Source organism: Notothenia coriiceps, unplaced genomic scaffold (genome assembly GCF_000735185.1).
Source record: "Notothenia coriiceps isolate Sejong01 unplaced genomic scaffold, NC01 NC01_scaffold00010091, whole genome shotgun sequence".
In the NCBI taxonomy this organism is placed as follows: Eukaryota; Metazoa; Chordata; class Actinopteri; order Perciformes; family Nototheniidae; genus Notothenia; species Notothenia coriiceps.
In genome coordinates, this window is record NW_011342792.1 from 53,611 (window position 1) to 70,673 (window position 17,063).

The 17,063-nt window shown below is 40.2% G+C and overlaps 1 long non-coding RNA gene across 1 annotated transcript in view; it reads right to left on the reverse strand.

Moving 5' to 3' along the window:
• The window catches only part of LOC104945850 (uncharacterized), a 16,921-nt gene extending 381 nt beyond the window's left edge, over positions 1–16,540 (reverse strand). Inside the window, exons 1-4 of the long non-coding RNA XR_798376.1 lie at positions 16,292–16,540; positions 13,894–13,964; positions 12,999–13,108; positions 12,718–12,913 (exon numbers count right to left, since the gene is read on the reverse strand). This is a non-coding gene — a long non-coding RNA (uncharacterized lncRNA). The remainder of the gene's footprint in view (positions 1–12,717; positions 12,914–12,998; positions 13,109–13,893; positions 13,965–16,291) is intronic.
• Positions 16,541–17,063: the final 523 nt, after the last annotated feature.

Below are 17,063 nucleotides of genomic sequence, written 5' to 3' on the forward strand. Positions count from 1 at the left end.
TTTAACCATAAAGATTGTATAAATTGGCTACTTCTACATCAGTGATGCAGACCTAGAATTCAATAGCTCGTTGTTCCGACTCGATCGAGCCAATTCGTCGCGGCTGACCTTCTTTAGGTACTCGTTGAAATTAAGGCCAAAAATGGAAATTAGGGCCCAGGGGACAACGAATCTCTAAACTTTACACTTAAACACCAACGACAGTGAGTGAGGTCATGGGGGTGTACTCTCGCGTCAAAAGGGAAAAACATCGGTTCGTCGTTTCTTTAACATTGTACTGCACCAAACTCAAGTAAAGCGGTTGAATTATAGCGTGGCAGGATTTTTATTTATTATAAAAACTTTTGTTTATAATATATAAAAAAATTACAATTTCTTAACGGTTGCAGGACGTACGCGTATAGCCTAATAGCAGTGTTTGGTTCTGTATAGCATGCGGAGTGATGTATTCGTACTAGTACAAATCATAAAGCTTCCGGTTTGTGATTTGTCAAAAACTATATAGACTCTGGATTATATTCAATTACTTTTTTGTCTTATTTCCCCTGAATATGTATTTTTTTTTGTTACACCAACGAGGTTTGGTGGTCCATATTGCATAACGTATTATTAATAAGGGTAGTTTAATAAACCTTACTAATGAACGATAGTAAACGTCAAACCATCCTTATAAAGGGTGATACTAGAATGAAAGACTATCAGGACTAACTTGTTCCAACAACTCGGATAAATAGCTTATGTCGACGATTGGCATTGTTTATTTGTCATAAAGATGCATACCCACGCTCTCGATTAGGGACTCGGTGACACGACTCCTTATCAAAATACACATTAAACAGACGTCGAGTAGTTCAAACTTGGCTCTGAAGCGTAGACACTCCTCTCTTGTCCTCGCACGCTTCGCTCTCTACTAGGACATGAGGGCAGTGGGCACCGAAAGACCGACCAGTGTGGGACCACCACAAACTCTGCAATCTCGACCAAGGGTAGCAGTGGGGGCTCTGTCCTTCTTGCATGTAGGGAATGGATCACAGTTATAATTCGATATGAGCGACGTGGTCAGGACACCCACTCTGTAGGTTGTACATGTTGCCGAAACGAGTGGTGTCCCCGCATGAGAAAAGGACAGACTAAACCAAATAAATTATTACATGTCAAATAAAAAAATGGAATAAAGTAGGACAGGTACAACAGGATACAAAACAAAAATATATGTTTAGAAGAGCGAGTTGGCGATTCGACGAAACAACATTTATAAACGCATCAGGGTTCTATTTATTCAGTTAAGTCTTTTTCGGTATCAAATGGTTTTTACATTATGCCGAAGTCACACCCCCACGTTTGTCAACCTATAAATAACCTTTCTCTCTTATACACCTGGACTTGACCCTTTTTAATTTTTTTGTTAAACATTTGGTATGTGATAGGTGTACACAGGACATTAATAATAATTAAAACTACGAATTCAATATGTGTGTGTAGAAAAAGGGTTTCAAGAAAGCATGGTTTGCGAAAAAAAAAAGAAGTATTTTTTCATATCGCAATATATATATCGCAGGGGGGGAAAAATATATCGCAAAGTCCGTTTTTTCCAATATCGTGCGGTCCTACTTTGTAGCATCCCATAATCCCCTCTGTTTCAGCCCTGTTTAAAAAAATGCTCTAGTACCTCATTCGCACCAACGCAACTCCGGTTCAAGCTCCGTGCTAGAGCTTTTCAGGTTCAGAACCGGTTCTTCGGTTTAGCTCGGGCTCTTTGCACACTGCCCAGAGTCCGACTGGTGCTGCGTCATTATTGCGTCATCGTTTGCGTCCTGACGTAACCGTTTGCGTGCCTGCTTCATAAAGCCAAACCGCGCGGAAACCCCTCACAGCTGAAACCGACAACAACAACAATGGCCGATTGTGCTCCAGCTTCCTCTGTACCTCTTCGGAAGACCAGATTCCCAGTAGGTAGCTGGTCTCTTCAGTGGACAACTGCTGCTTGTTAAGTTTCTCAATCGTTGTGTACAAACTGGATAAAACGCCAGCTTTTTGTTGTTGTTCAGGAGTTGATCCCGCCCCTGCCCCCGCCTCGACGTAAGCGTGACGTATGCGGTGCTTTTGCTCTGGCCGGACAATTTTCTGGTGCTTGAAACAAACTGGATTCCGGAGCTAAGAGGCTGCTCCGCTGCGGTGTTAACAGGAAAACCCGGTGCTTTAAAAAGCTCCAGCTCCAAACCGGCCCTGAAACACCGTTGGTGTGAATGAGGTCTGATTGGCTGGGCGGATTGCAAACCACGCCCCGTAAAACTAAAAAAATGTTTTGTGAAGCCGCCATTTTATTATCCTCTCATTAGCATTATTATCATTTTCTACTGAAGCCAGTCCCCAACGCCGGGGACTTCGGGTGGCAGTATCCGCCGTGAAGTTGTTTGCGGCCTGCCAGCAAACCCAAAGCAGACGAAGAAGAAGAAGTGACGTCAGCGGCTTCATTTGCCTAACCCTACCTCAGGGACTTATTCCGGTGTGAATGCGATCTGCTCTTTAGTTTTGATGAACTAAGCTTTGATTAACTAAGTACGGCAAAGTACTTGGTGTGAAAGCGCCTATTGTCCAGATACTAATCTAGTATAAACACAACTAATATGCACCCATGGTATCCACAGCTGTGTGTTTACGCCTCCATCCTCGAGCATCAGCCCCTTTCCTTACACAATTATTGTTAATACCGCTAACAGCCCTCACCCTGCGCTTTCTATGGGGGAAATGGCATCACGGTGCACTTAACGAAAGGACACTTCAAAGGTCATTCTTTAAACATCAACATTATTTGTTATCGCAGCATGGACTAGCAGTTCTGTAACACTGTGGTATCCAGCTGGTGTGAGTTAACTCAACATGATTAATGGGGATATAATGTGAAATCTCTCTAACAACTCAGAGAAGGTCATAGAGAATTAGCCTATGCTAAGCAAGTTTTAAGTGTCTAAATTAAACCACCCTGACCTGCATTACCTCTCTAACCTGTCCACCATCAATCAGCCCAACAAAGCAGGTAGCCACATGCTCCATCAGTCTGGGCTTCCTTTCTTTCTCCTCTCCTGGATCACTCAGTCAGCCAGTGGATCTTGTGCATCCTGTCCACTGGCCAAACTCCATCTTCATTTCTCACTCTGTCACTTCTCTACTCCATCTTCCCCACTCATTAAGCGTAGAGCGACTTACTTGTCGTATCCATCTTCACAAGTTACCTCCATACTCCTTCTTTCTCATTCATTTCAATCCCTAAAACTATAACCCATGTCTGTCTATTTCCTTCTCAGCATTACCTTTCCTTCTAGGCACTGCCAGCTCAATGAAGACAATCCTTTTCTGACATTAGTCATATATCTTCCAAATGTAGACACCATTTATGACATTTTGACAAGCTTAACAGTACATAAAGCGCTCGTTTGAAGAACAGATACATTTATCATCAGCTAAGTCTCTATTCGTAAGGTAGTAGGCACTAGGGATGCCAGTGATTATTCGATTATTCGTTACAGTCTCCATAATCGAATATTATTTAAAAAAATCTATTTTATTTATATATATTTGTATTATTATTTATGTATTTTTTTTTTTTTCTGGCTTAGTTTCAACCAAAATATAGACTAATGCTAATAATAATAATAATAGTATTAATAATCGATTATTATTCGCCAGGGCTGTCCGATTTTCGATTTTGATCATGGTCAGTTTCTGGCACCCTATAAAATAGTAGTGATTATTTCCTCCAAATGTTCTTGGCATTATTTAACAGTTAACCATCTTTAGTGCTGTTTGTAGTCTACAACGCACACTGCCCTCATCTGATGTAACATGGAAATGCAGGATGAATCACAGCAGGCAAGCTGAGCTGATAATAAAATCAACTTTATTGCAGCTATTCTAAACATGCTAAGGTTATTAGAAGTCAAAAACAATTCAAGGACAATTCCCTGGCCACACTGTAACACATGGACCATGCTCATTGGACACAAGACAACACACGTAGATGTTTGCCCTTGCGTCTCCCTGTAAGTCTATTGAGTCTCACCCTTGGTGCTGTGGACAGGGTAGATGGCTTGCTCCCAGCAGGTGTCCTCCTCTGGTCCGGTGGACAGACTGCTGTCCTCGTCCAGGTGGAGCTGGAACCAGACAGCCAGAGCGTCCAGCTCCCCCCCCTGAGTGACGGGCAGGCGGATCCTCTGAACCTCCCTGGAGCTCAGGCCCTCCAGCTCCTACAGAGGACGAGACGAAACAGAAACAAGCGATTGGTTGCATGGATATCGGCAAAATGGTATCAACATTGCAATATTAATGCACAAATCAATATCNCACTAAGTGGTTTTTCCCATTTAGTTTGAATCAGCCGCGACTGTTATAACCCTATTAACCCGTAGTCAGGGCGGGGGGACATCGTCTCCTACCCCGGCTCGTCCTCTAAGTTTACTGTGAACTTGGACACAGACATAAGTCTATAATTTTGCCAGAAGCAACAGGTCTCAGAGTAAATGCGAAGTATGTCCATCTCTATGTAGGAACAGTACAACATAGGAAAAACCACCAAGTTTAGCGACGGTAGACTGGGATTAAACCGAGGTTGTTCGGTAGCTGCCCCGTTCATCATGGTGTGTGACAGTAAGTAGTTAATCTAATATTAGTTTCAATTACCGCTTGATTTAATATCTTTCGTCCCACACTAAATCACTCTATTAGGTTATTCTCTATAAATCTTTCGTGTTCATAAATTTTCCACAAACATAGTACGTACCATCGATTTCACGGCGTTTTATTGGTTTAAGTCTAGACATATACTAACACTTGACCTAGTTTCAGCCGATTTATTCAACGGTCAAGGTTTCATGTGCTTGCGCGTTGGATGCGTTGTCCTTTAGTTTATATTGTTGATATTCTGGTGAGTAAGAATGACGTAAGTCTCATAAAACACTGGTTATCTTTTTGAGTTTGTAACATGTTGAGGATAAGCGAAACCATATGTACTGAACTCCAGATCATTTTTTTGATGTGGGGTGAACGTCAAGTGTAAAAGAGTCGTGTGTACTTCTCCCCCATCGTGATTCTGACGAGAGAGAATACAGAGTAGTGTGTGGTGGTGTGTGTGGTGTGTGTGTGTGTGTGTGTGTGTTGTGTGTGTGTGTGTGTGTGTTGTTGTGTGGTGTGTGTGTGTGTGTGTGTGTGTGTGGTGTGTGTGTGTGTGTGTGTGTGTGTGTGTGTGTGTGTGTTGTGTGTGTGTGTGTGTGTGTGTGGTTGTCGCTGGACTGTTGTACATGCTTGTGTTGTAGTATCGGTTGAGCCGTTCGACGTGTATATCAGAGATGTATCTTATACACGCGAGAGCGGGAGAGTAACCCAACACAGATATCTGTTCTTATACAGCAACTAAACGAATACTCGCTGAACGATTCGGTACCCTTCAACTGTAACACGTGAGAGGAAGGTCCGTCACCTAGAACGAGAGGTACCGTTCTTGTATCCATTACCTCAATACTACCTATAACTACAAAACCATCAACAGGTCAAGATCGAAATAATATGACCCTACGCGCGTAGGTGTTGTCTGACCAACTGTCTGTCATCTCCCTGTCCGCCCTGCGAAACCACACAATCTTACGTTTCGACGTGGTCACTGGGTAAAGCAAAACATCTCCACCTACACCAAGAAAGAAGACGGTGAGTCCCCCGTACCCATACCCAAACACTGTGTCGGGAGACCGAGGCAAGTTGTTGTCATTATTCTCCGTAGTACAATAACGATAGTCAACACTAATTCTGGTTGCTCCGTAAAACAGATTTTCAAATTTTACAGTCATCTCATATCCAATTTTTTTTTTGATTTTTATGTTGAAAAACAAAAAAAAACTTTTGTTGTTTCTTTTTCCTGTCGAAATGGAAAACACGGTGGACCAAAGGTACAAGGTAGAAGGTGAGACAGAATACTACAATACCCTTGTAAGAGAAGCGAATACATCGAACAGAACTTAGAACCTAGTTCCTCTTCCTACACTACAGGGTATCTACTCAGAGCGACACAAGCACTGGCACACACCCAGACACGACATAAAGAGACAAGTTACACCACACACCTCCTACGCGAACAACACTATCACAAACCTAGACACACACCCACTCTAAGCACAGGACCAGTCAAAGTCGTTCCGCAACGACACACACACCGACTCACATATCATGTTACACTCTCGTGACCGAATGTCACAGATATACGGGTAACAATCGCCGCCTTTGAATGTACCCAATGTCATTTGCAGTAATTAAAGAACACTTTAATTACACTCGACATCCAGGCCATCGGGAAACCTCCCGGTCCTCCCGGGCCAGTCCAGGCCTGGAATAAGGCAATACTTCTAACAGTGAAGGCAACACAATGTATGGTGTGTGATGCTTTCATTTAGAGTTGACACTGAAACGATCACAAGTTGCATTGATGACGTGACTAACCGGTTCGTTCATTAACAGAACAATAACTCCCAGATATTTTTGATAAGCAGCGATTTCCTGATATCTTTAGTTTTTTAACTTGACATTACAAGACACCTTAAGACATCACCTTGGAATTTGAGGAACTAGGATCAACTTGTTTCTGACATTTCAGTAAAGAAATTATGTATCCTTTAATTAAAAGTGACTTGAAGCCGTACAACACTCAGCTATCATCCTCATAGCCCAGTTACATTTGTGAAGAGGGCTTATTATGTATCGGTGAACGTGTTGACTACTCTTGATTGTTAACATAAACACACCCTGCCTAATGTTTTCCCTGCCTTACCGTTAAATAAATCTGCTCTGTTCAACATATTTGGGAAACTATAGGATAAAAACCTGCTTGTATTAACCTCCTGAGACTCGAAACCTACTCTTCTGTTATTGTTCCTTTACATTGATTTTCAGATTTGAAATAACTGTCAGAAAAAGCTTCCAGCAACTTCAAACTCTGAAACCTCCTACTGTCGTGTAAGCAATATCTTTCAAATCGACACACACAACTACAATCCTTCTGACAACATTCGTTTCCCCCCGCTGAGATCCAGGAGATATTAAATGAGCTGTCTGGAGCCGAGAGGGTCAGCCGGACATTAAGTGAAGGGTTAGTTTGGTTCACTGACCTTCAGCTCTCTCTGAAGTGAAGCAGAACAACTGATTGTGCAACCGGACTCTTCTCTCCTCCGTCTCTTTCTATCAATCATCCATTTCTCTTTCCATCTCCATCTCTCTCTTCTGCTCCAAATGTTCTCAAAGTCTGCTTGATGGCTTATTTCTTCTCTTACACTGACTCTTATAATGCCTCTTAGGTTAGGTCCCACATATTTGTATTTGTCCTTGTTTGTTGTTTTTCCACTGCTCATGTCAGTTTCAACACCAGGAAGCAAAGCAGCACGTTCACCCTTTTCCTCAGCACCAACCAAAGAGGTACATTTGTCTCGGTATTAATTAGTTTGAACACCTAAAAAACATTTTCAACAAATGCAAAAAGAAAAAACTTAAAAACAAATGTTGCAAAATGGATTTGCAGAGACACGAAAAATTCAACAAATTCGGAGAACATGTCAACACATCAAATTGATTTACAAGTGATTATCCTTCTAACATTTCCCACTTTAAATCAGGCATTTGGAAATCCAGTTTTTATTTGTGAATCGAAAAAAGGAATAAAGGATCTCAATTCTATTTCTGTGGAAGGTTACAGATTATATATTTACAGTAAAATCTTTTATCTGCTCACTTAAATAATATTCAAACAAATCAATCTCCATTTCCAACATCCGAAATCCCTTCTCTGTGTTCTGAGTCTGCTCTGGAGCCAGTCGGGTCCAAAAGGCCTTTTTTTGAAGATTATATTAATCAAATAATTAATGTTTTCCTACCATTTTATTGCTGTTTTTCTTGATCCCTGTGTCGCCCTCCTTGTCCTGCACCCCCTCCATCATGTCCCGTGTGACTCTGCGTCCACTTCTCACTCCTCCGTCACTCTGTATATCCGTCATCACCTCCTCACTGCTTGTTTCATGTCTCAGACTCGGCTCAGCTTCAGAACCACAACGATACCTCAGACAGTGTGGAGTTCACTTTCATTTACTTTACTCCAGTTTTATTTTAAGCTGTGCTTTTTACAGCTGACTTCCTCTGGTGTACCACTGAACACTCAACAGAAACTGAGAGACTGACAAACCCGTTTACTTTCTACAGTATCTGCTAGGGATACCAGTGATTATTCGATTATTCGAATATTCGTTACAGTCTCCATAATCGAATATTATTTTTAAAAATCGATTTTATTTATATATATTTTTATTATTATTTATGTATTTTTTTTTTTTTTTCTGGCTTAATTTCAACCAAAATATAGACTAATGCTAATAATAGTAATAGTATTAATAATTGTAAATGGCCATTGGTCACACCACCAGTTTGTTTTACTGTAAACTTGGAGGAAGCCTAAGTGCAGAGCAGACTGCTGCTGCAGCGCTACACACCGACCCCGCCCCCACCCCCCCTCTCCCTCACACGTGCGACTAAAGATGAACAAAACGGCAGGTAAAAAGAGTTCCTCCTCGTGGAACTACTTCGAACTTACAAGTCCAAAGGAAGTTAAATGAAACAAACAACGGAAATCCTTTTGTCTGAGTTTTTTTTTCTCTCTCCCGCGGTCGGTCGGTCGAATAATCGAATAATCGATTATTATTCGCCAGGGCTGCCGAATAATCGATTTTGATCATGGTCAGTTTCTGGCAACCCTAGTACAGAATAGGCATTGAGGGGAGAGAAAAGAGGACGGTAAATGGTGAAACAAAACAAAAAACATTGATGCTTTTCCATTGGAGCACTGAAAAAAAGTTAAGGCCAGCTACATTTGATTTGTATCGTCACACAGCACCACAGTTTGCTTCCTGTCACCAGCTTCCATTATAAATGATAAATGACGTGTAGCTTGTTGCTTTGTCGCTACTAGTGTGAACAAGTGTAATAGAGGAGGGTACGTTCATGAATCAAAGCCTTCGAACACCTCGACAACAAAGTGCTGAGACAAAAGTGTCCAACTGACTAACAATCCACATCCTGGCTGATTTGTGCGTCTACACCAAACACTGAATCACTGTGGAAACCACCAACTGTAGCCCTAAAACTCAGGAGCACTCCAGGACTCACAGCCAAATAACATTTAGAACAAACAAAGGAAACAACAACTTCTGTCACCATTTAACTTTTCTTTCAACTCCGATGATCTAAACGCACACAGCTCAAAAATCAGGTTAATCCAAATTCATGGGAGTGGGTTTCTACTAATGGAGGAAAAGATAAAGATAGCGTGTTGGTCTGGACGTCTCTGCAGCTGGAGCTAAATTACACAAACATTTGGGAGGAATTTAGCCTCAAGTTATCAGGCTGTACTGTTGATGGGACAAATAAACAAAGCAGACATCCGACCTAGAAGACTAACTTCCATGATTAAGTTAGTATATTGACTTATGAGCAACTAACTTATCCTTAAAAAAAGGGAAAATATGTAATGCTAGTTTTATTTCCCTTACTTCAGCAGCATTCTTGTTGCTCCTAGAGAGAAGTGGTGCATTTCATGTGTTGATTTTATCCAAATGAGACCTAAGTTTACGACGTGTTCCTCCTAGTGGTTGTTTGTTTAACTCCACAAATCAAACAAAATAAAAGGTCACTTGCTTTTTCACAGCTGCCAACCCAATAAAAAAGCCTCTAAACTGTTTTCAGTTTCTCTCACAGCAGCTGCAGAGAAAGTGTGTTTGTATAATTTATTTGTCAGGAGCCCCACTTCTTTACAGTAACGGCCCGTCCACACAGCGGCATGCGTTGTCGCTTGCCGGTGGGCGTGTCTGAAACTCCACCAACAACCAATCACATGAATCTCCCGCCCCGGACACACAAGCAGCGGTTTGATTGGCTAGAGCTTGTACTGGCATATGATTTGATTGGCTGACGCTTCTGCCGAGGCTTCAAAAGTTGAACAATGCTCAACTTTTGCAGCGAGCCACGCCAGCAAAGCTCCGCTTCCCACAATGCAGTTCGGCGAAAAGTGACATCACCCCATTGAAAGTGAATGGTGAAGCTTTCAACGCACGCCGCTGTTTGGACGGGCCGTAAGCCTAGCAATACATCTTCCCACATCTGTACTCACAATGTGACCCGTATACTAGAAATGATACAATTAAAATCATGATATTAAAAAAAACGTCAATCGCAAGAGGCGCTTTCACACCAAGTACTTTTCCCAGGAATAGTTCCCGGAAATCTATAGTTCCGGAACCATCTAGTAGATCGCGTTCACACCGGAATAATTCCCTGAGTGAAGATTACGCAAATGAAGCCGCTGACGTCACTTCTTCTGCTGCTGCTTTGGGTTTACTGGCAGGCCGCAAACAACTTCACGGCGTATACTGCCACCCGAAGTCCCCAGCCGGAAGTCCCCGGAGTTGGGGACTGGCTTCAGTAGAACACTTATTCCGTGTTGCCATAAGTTAGTCTCTCTGCGTTCGTGCGCTGGGCTAATGCTAATAATGATAATGCGAGGATAATAAAATGGCGGCTTCACAAAACCTTTTGGGAGTTTTACGGGGCGTGGTTTGCAATCTACCCAGCCAATCAGAAATAGGAACCTTTTTCTCCCACGAAAGTCCCTGTTCTCTAGCAGGGACGGAAAAGGGGGTAAAAAAGGTTCTCATGAACAAATTTTTGTTCCGGATTTTTTTGGTGTGAACGCAAAATTTCGGAACTAAAGTGGGAAAAGTACTGCTGTGTGAACGCGCCTATTGATCACATATATTGCCAGGCAGCGTTTCTGCCAGGGGGGCGTCTTGGCGTCATTTGAAAGTCTTATTCAGCTCGGAACGCCCTGAACTCGAGGGTGTCCAAAAAAAAACACTGTTGCCAGGTAGATTCTGGTTCTCATAGCCTTTAAAATGACCAGCAGGGTGTCTGACTGATAATCAAAAGTAACAGTGTGAACAGAAGGGGGGAAAGCATCCTCAAAGTAGAAGAGATAACTGGGGAGAAAGTGCCAAGCTTTGTTAAAATAACTTAATTATTAATCATAAATTGAAGTATCTGAATAGAAGGAAGGTTCTTATTACCCAAATCTAAATCAAATATGAAACAGAAAACAGTCACAGAGCCGGGAATTATTTTCCGGTCCATAATCATTCAGGCAAATTCTCAAGTACATTTCAAAAGGTTGCCAAAACATTATCTCAGTATTATAAAGTATAATTGAACTGTGCCTGTGGCTATGTATGTATTATTATGTACAATTACTTGTGATGGCTAAAAGTGGATGACCATTTTAGTTTTCATTTCATATAGTATTGTAAATTGCATGAAATGATGAGCTGTTTTCTTTTGTTTTATGTATTTTTATGAATGTTGTGTGTGTGAGGCTCCAGGAAGAATAGCCAATGCTCATGCGGATCCTAATAAAGAATAAGAATGACTGTTTTAATTAGGGCTGCTCAATAAATCGTATTTTAAATCGCAATTACGATTATGGCTTGCAACGATTACGAAAAGAACGTAATCGAAATAAAACGATTATTTTTTTATTATAATTATTACTTTTTTAATAAATAATTTTTTTTATGTATTGGTTTTTCAGTAGAATTATACTTAAAGTTCAGGGTAATCAACTATTAAAAACATACTGTTCACATTTTTTTTCTCCAATAAATTGATGTTTTCAAAGTAAATGGATAATCGTTTTTTTTAATAGCCGTGATATCAATTATTGACCCAAATAATCGAGATTATGATTTTTGCCATAATCGAGCAGCCCTAGTTTTAATCACATGCTCCCATTTTAGAGGGTCCTTTTTAGAGGCTCTTTGCTGCAGAAAGCACCCTCTGACCGGCCCTCCATGGCAGGGTGCCGGTGAGGGTCGTCTAGGGCGACAGAAGCAGGGCAATAAGAGCAGAGAAGTGTGGAGGTTTTCTCTGTTTGAATACAGGGCGGTCCCCATAGGATTGAATGGGTTTCTGCTCACAGAGTGTAAGCAGAAATAAGAGCTAAGGCCTATAGAGTTCCATTAAAATTAATTTTTAATGCAAAATCCACTTTTTCATGTGTCCCCTCTGTGGAAAGAGACTCTGAACGTTTCAGGAACAAAATATTCTCTCTTTTTGTCCTGATCCATTTCTATAAAAACCTGTCTAAAGAGAGAATATTTTGTTCCTGAAACGTTCAGAGTCTCTTTCCACAGAGGGGACACATGAAAAAGTNTTTACAGTAAAACAAACTGGTGGTGTGACCAATGGCAATTTACAATTATTAATACTATTACTATTATTAGCTATATTTTATTAGTCTATATTTTGGTTGAAATTAAGCCAGAAAAAAAACAAAAAAACATAAATAATAATAAAAATATATATAAATAAAATCGATTTTTAAAAATAATATTCGATTATGGAGACTGTAACGAATATTCGAATAATCACTGGCATCCCTAGTTAATGACACCTCATTTAATTCGGTCACTTAAAAATGCTTTGTTCACTTTTCTGGTGTGCTTGGTAAAGAGCAAGCATCCTCCAGTTGGTGTACACAGTGAACATATCAAACAAATACATAGCACAAATAGATCATAAAAAAAGAACTGGGGGCGATGCTAGTCTACCATCAGCATTGAGAACAATGTGTTGGTTAAACTGTGGAACTGGTCAAAGTGGTGCACACCTCACCTTGTCTCTAAAGAGTGCAGCAGGTTTGCTGTTGTATTTCTCCTGTAAATTCCAGGTGGGATCATAATCATCTTGGAGCTCGAGAAATTTGCGGAATTCCCCATTTCCTCCCACTTTCATCTTCTCAAGCTCAATATCTTTCCACTTGTCCATGGTGACAGAGCGCACGAAACTGCAGATAAGACAGAAGGGATCATTATCAGACCTGGCAGGAACTCAACTATCATCAAAACCATAATACAAATCACTTGTCTTACCTCAGATGGACTCCCAGGCCCCTGTGCTTGCCAGAGCACTCAAGACAAATCCAGATCCCATAAGTTACACTAACCCATTGAGGGTTAAAACCCCCACACTCATAACATAGCTGAAAAAAATAAAGCACAGTGAATACATTTTAACATCTGCTCAGAAAAAAACTAAAAAAATGAATTCACAAAAGATAATGTTGCCTGAGCCTACATTTAAAAGAAAATATGGGTCCTTGTCTGCCAAGCAAACTGGTGTTAAAGCAAATGAACCAACCACAGGATGATATGATATCAGATATCTGATCTTTGCATTTTGGGTCAAGATAAACTACTAATATAATGAAAACTATAATGACATATTTGTAGGAATCATACTTGATCTGTTTCAGGGCATGTATGTAACCTATTTATGCTAATCATTTGGTTACAAGCTGTTAAAACTGCTGTGCATGTTCCGGACTTTGTCAGTTGAATAGCCCATTATAAAATGATAACAGTAATCCCACAGTAACAATTTTATTTTATAGAATGTCCAGGTCTTGAGGCTAAATAAAAAAAATAAATAAATAAAAGAAATGGTTTTTTTCTTGGTCAGATAAACAGAACAGAACAAAAATATGTTTACTTATTTATATAGTTTATTTTTAAGTTTAGTAGACGTATTTTGTCTGGTGTTATTGCCAGAGATGCAGGCCAACAAGATGTCCACTGGCAGTGAAAGTCCCGTCTAAAATTACTCCCAGCATTTATCTGAACATGGATGAGAGCGGAGAACGTTGATCGTGGAAAGGTGCTTCTTTGCAAGACTCCCAAACACCTGCTACCTGAATTATAAGATGCCAGAGAGGTGAAACTATTCTGAATAAGAAATGAAAACTAGCCACATGAGTAACCAACTTACATTATTCTCTTCTTGGGTTCTCACTTCCTTCAGAACTCGTCTGGTCCTTGGACTCGCCATGTTGAACCCCACTGAAAGAGAAAGGTAAAGGGTCTTTGGAACATTGGTTTAAACTTGATCAAAAGACACAAAATACTCCTGTAAATGAATACTCCTAAACACAACTTGAAGGTAACAATCTAATAATTGCCTATAATGGTAAAACAACCGTATCAACACCAGAGCACTATTTCAAATACTGAGATCACAGATTTGTTTTGTATTGTCTCAACAGAAAATTCTCCTTTAATAGAAGTGTTACATTTTCTATTATTTAATGAGGTCGGTTGTCATTTCTGAATTTGAACTTTAAATCTCTGTTTCAAAGTAGTGAGGGAAACTTCTTTGATGGTGTCATCTAAAATAAACATGGCCCAGCTCCAAAGACAGCAGGCTAGATTGAGGTGTACTGCGCCTCGCCTGGCAGGTGGATGAAAGCAGCAGGAAGGCTGCAGCCAAGAGATAGGGCAAAGGCTGCAAGAAGACCTTCCCAGAATGATACAGAAAGTAATCTCAATATTCATCAGAGTATTACTGCAACTTTTAGAGGTCACAGATAATGCATGTCACTAATGTGGATGAAAGGAAAGTCATATATGATTATATTAGCACTTATGCTTTAATTCAAGATGTTGTTTTTGTACACCACAAAGACATTGCTGTACATTTCAGATTAATTTCCCAACGTGTTCTATTGTCCGTGGCACTGGGACACACAAAGTTGATGATTAATAAAGCAATTACCAGAACATTCAGACAGCCGTGATTGTGATATCGTTTCACATTCACTGCTTTAAATCCTACACAGTCTGATGCTATGAAATGTCAACATATTTCATGAAAAGACAAAGACCAACAATAAATGGGTCCTACTTAGAAGAATAAGGAGCCAAAGCATGATATATTGTTTTCCTTTGTGTTATAAACCTCTGTTTAGTCATCCAGAGGATATGAAAACACATCAGGGAGCCACAACGTTCATCTGTATGCCGTCCCTTCCATGCATAGAAAATTGGCACTGTGGTTTATATAGGCAGATCATACATAAAATGTCCTTTTGCAGTAAATTCTTGATGCAAAAATATATTTATTTTAAAGATGTACATATTATGTAAGAATGCATGGGCCTGGGACTTAGAGCCACAGCCTTGGCAGTAAGGTCAGAAAGGATTAGAGAACACACTGGGGGTATTGGTATTTGTTATGTAACTTTAATCACGATACCAGCAGATAACGCCAGCCTTATCATTTACACCGATGGGTATGTTTCAAGTGAAAGTTATTGAGTTGGGGAAGTTTTTCCCCTCAGTTTTTGCTAAGCCCAATATGACTCCAAGATATTTAATCTAAAATGGTATTAGGATCGCCTTGTTCTTTTACTAAGTAAGTTAGTCAGTACTACCGAGGTTTAAAGATACTGTTGTTACTATAAAAAGAAAAATCAGGAACAGTACAGTATAAAACACAACTGTATTAGGTTGGACATGAAATGTAGGATCTCATACAGGTGTAATGTGTTCACAGTGAGGCACTCTTTACAAATCTATGTAGTCATTCAGGTGAAAAATCTTTAGCAAATAAAACAGTAGACTGGTAGGATTACATTTCTCCAACCAGCCTCGCTTTGAGAAAAACATTAAGAGGAAATGTTACTTGCCTCCAGTGGTGTAAAGTAACTAAGTAAATGTAATCAAGTACTGTAATTAAGTGCAATTTTCAGATACTAGTACGTATCTTTTGCCACTTTGTACTTCTACTGTACTACAATTTAGAAGTTATAAATAAGACTTTAGTTAAACCTGGAGTAAATGCACTTGCTATCCTGCAGCATACAAAGTAAATTAAATTAGCTCCACGTTTACCAGTTGTGATAAATATAATCAAAACATATATATTACTAGAAAATTGATCTGCATAACAAGTACTTTTTATGTTGGTACTTTAGGTATTTTGATGCTAATACTTGTGTACTTTTACTTGAGTAATATTTGCAATGAAGGGCTTTTGCTTCTAACAGAGTATTCATAGACTCTGGTATTTCTCCTTTTGCTTTAGTGCAAGATCGGAGTACTTCTTCCACCTCTGGATATGATACTATGAGAGATTTCCATACAGAACTGCAGTCGTGTCAAGACTCCTAGACTCGTTACGTTAGCAAACACTAGAGATGTTAATCTTCGTGTATATCAACAACGTACAACTAAAATATAACAACACTGTTACGGTGTCTTATTCCTGGTCATGATGTAAGGGTCGTTTCTACATGGACATCACACCAAAAGGTTACATTTTAATGGATTGATATGGTAACTAGCGATGATGCTAACGTTAGCTGTGGACCGAGACAACTGATCGTTACCTGTCTGTGATGAACAGCGGTGTTTTCTGAGCCTCAGCTGGAAACTCTACGAAGGCTTTTCCTCTCTGACGGAGAACCAGCAAATATGACACTGTGACAGACTGTGTCAGACCCTCATAAGTGTTTTGTAACGATGGATTGCTGCTGTTAAGCACCGGTAGCCATGTTCCTGGTTTGCATACGTTGGCAGTGCAATGCATCATGGGAGCCTGCCTTTCCTTCTGTTTTCTTCTTCTTCTTCTTCTTCTTCTTCTTCTTCTTCTTCTTCTCTGTTTTGTTTGCTGCCTCCACTGCTCCGGAGGGAAAAGGTTAGCACACGGGACCGAGATTGATGTATCATAAAGGCAATAATACCGAACCAAAATGCACAAGCTATACATAAACATTTGGTCTACCTATGTTGTAAATGTATTATCTTTTCGATTTACACACGGCATCTATTGCACGTCTGTCCGTCCGATCCCTCCTCTGTTGCTCTCCCTGAGGTTTCTCCCATTTCCCCCTTTAAACTGTGCGGTTTTTCCTTGTAGGCCTACGATGTGAGCGTCAAAGGACAGAGGGGGTCGTACTGTCATACTGATATTCTGTACAAACTGTGAAGACCACTGAGACAAATGTAACATTTGTGATATTGGGCTATATAAATAAACATTGATTGATTGATTGATTGATTGATTGATTGATTGATTGATAACATATTCCATGGAAACGCATCCCTCGCCATAATACAAAATGTCGCTGTAACTCCAATGGACACGGTCCGATCGTCCCC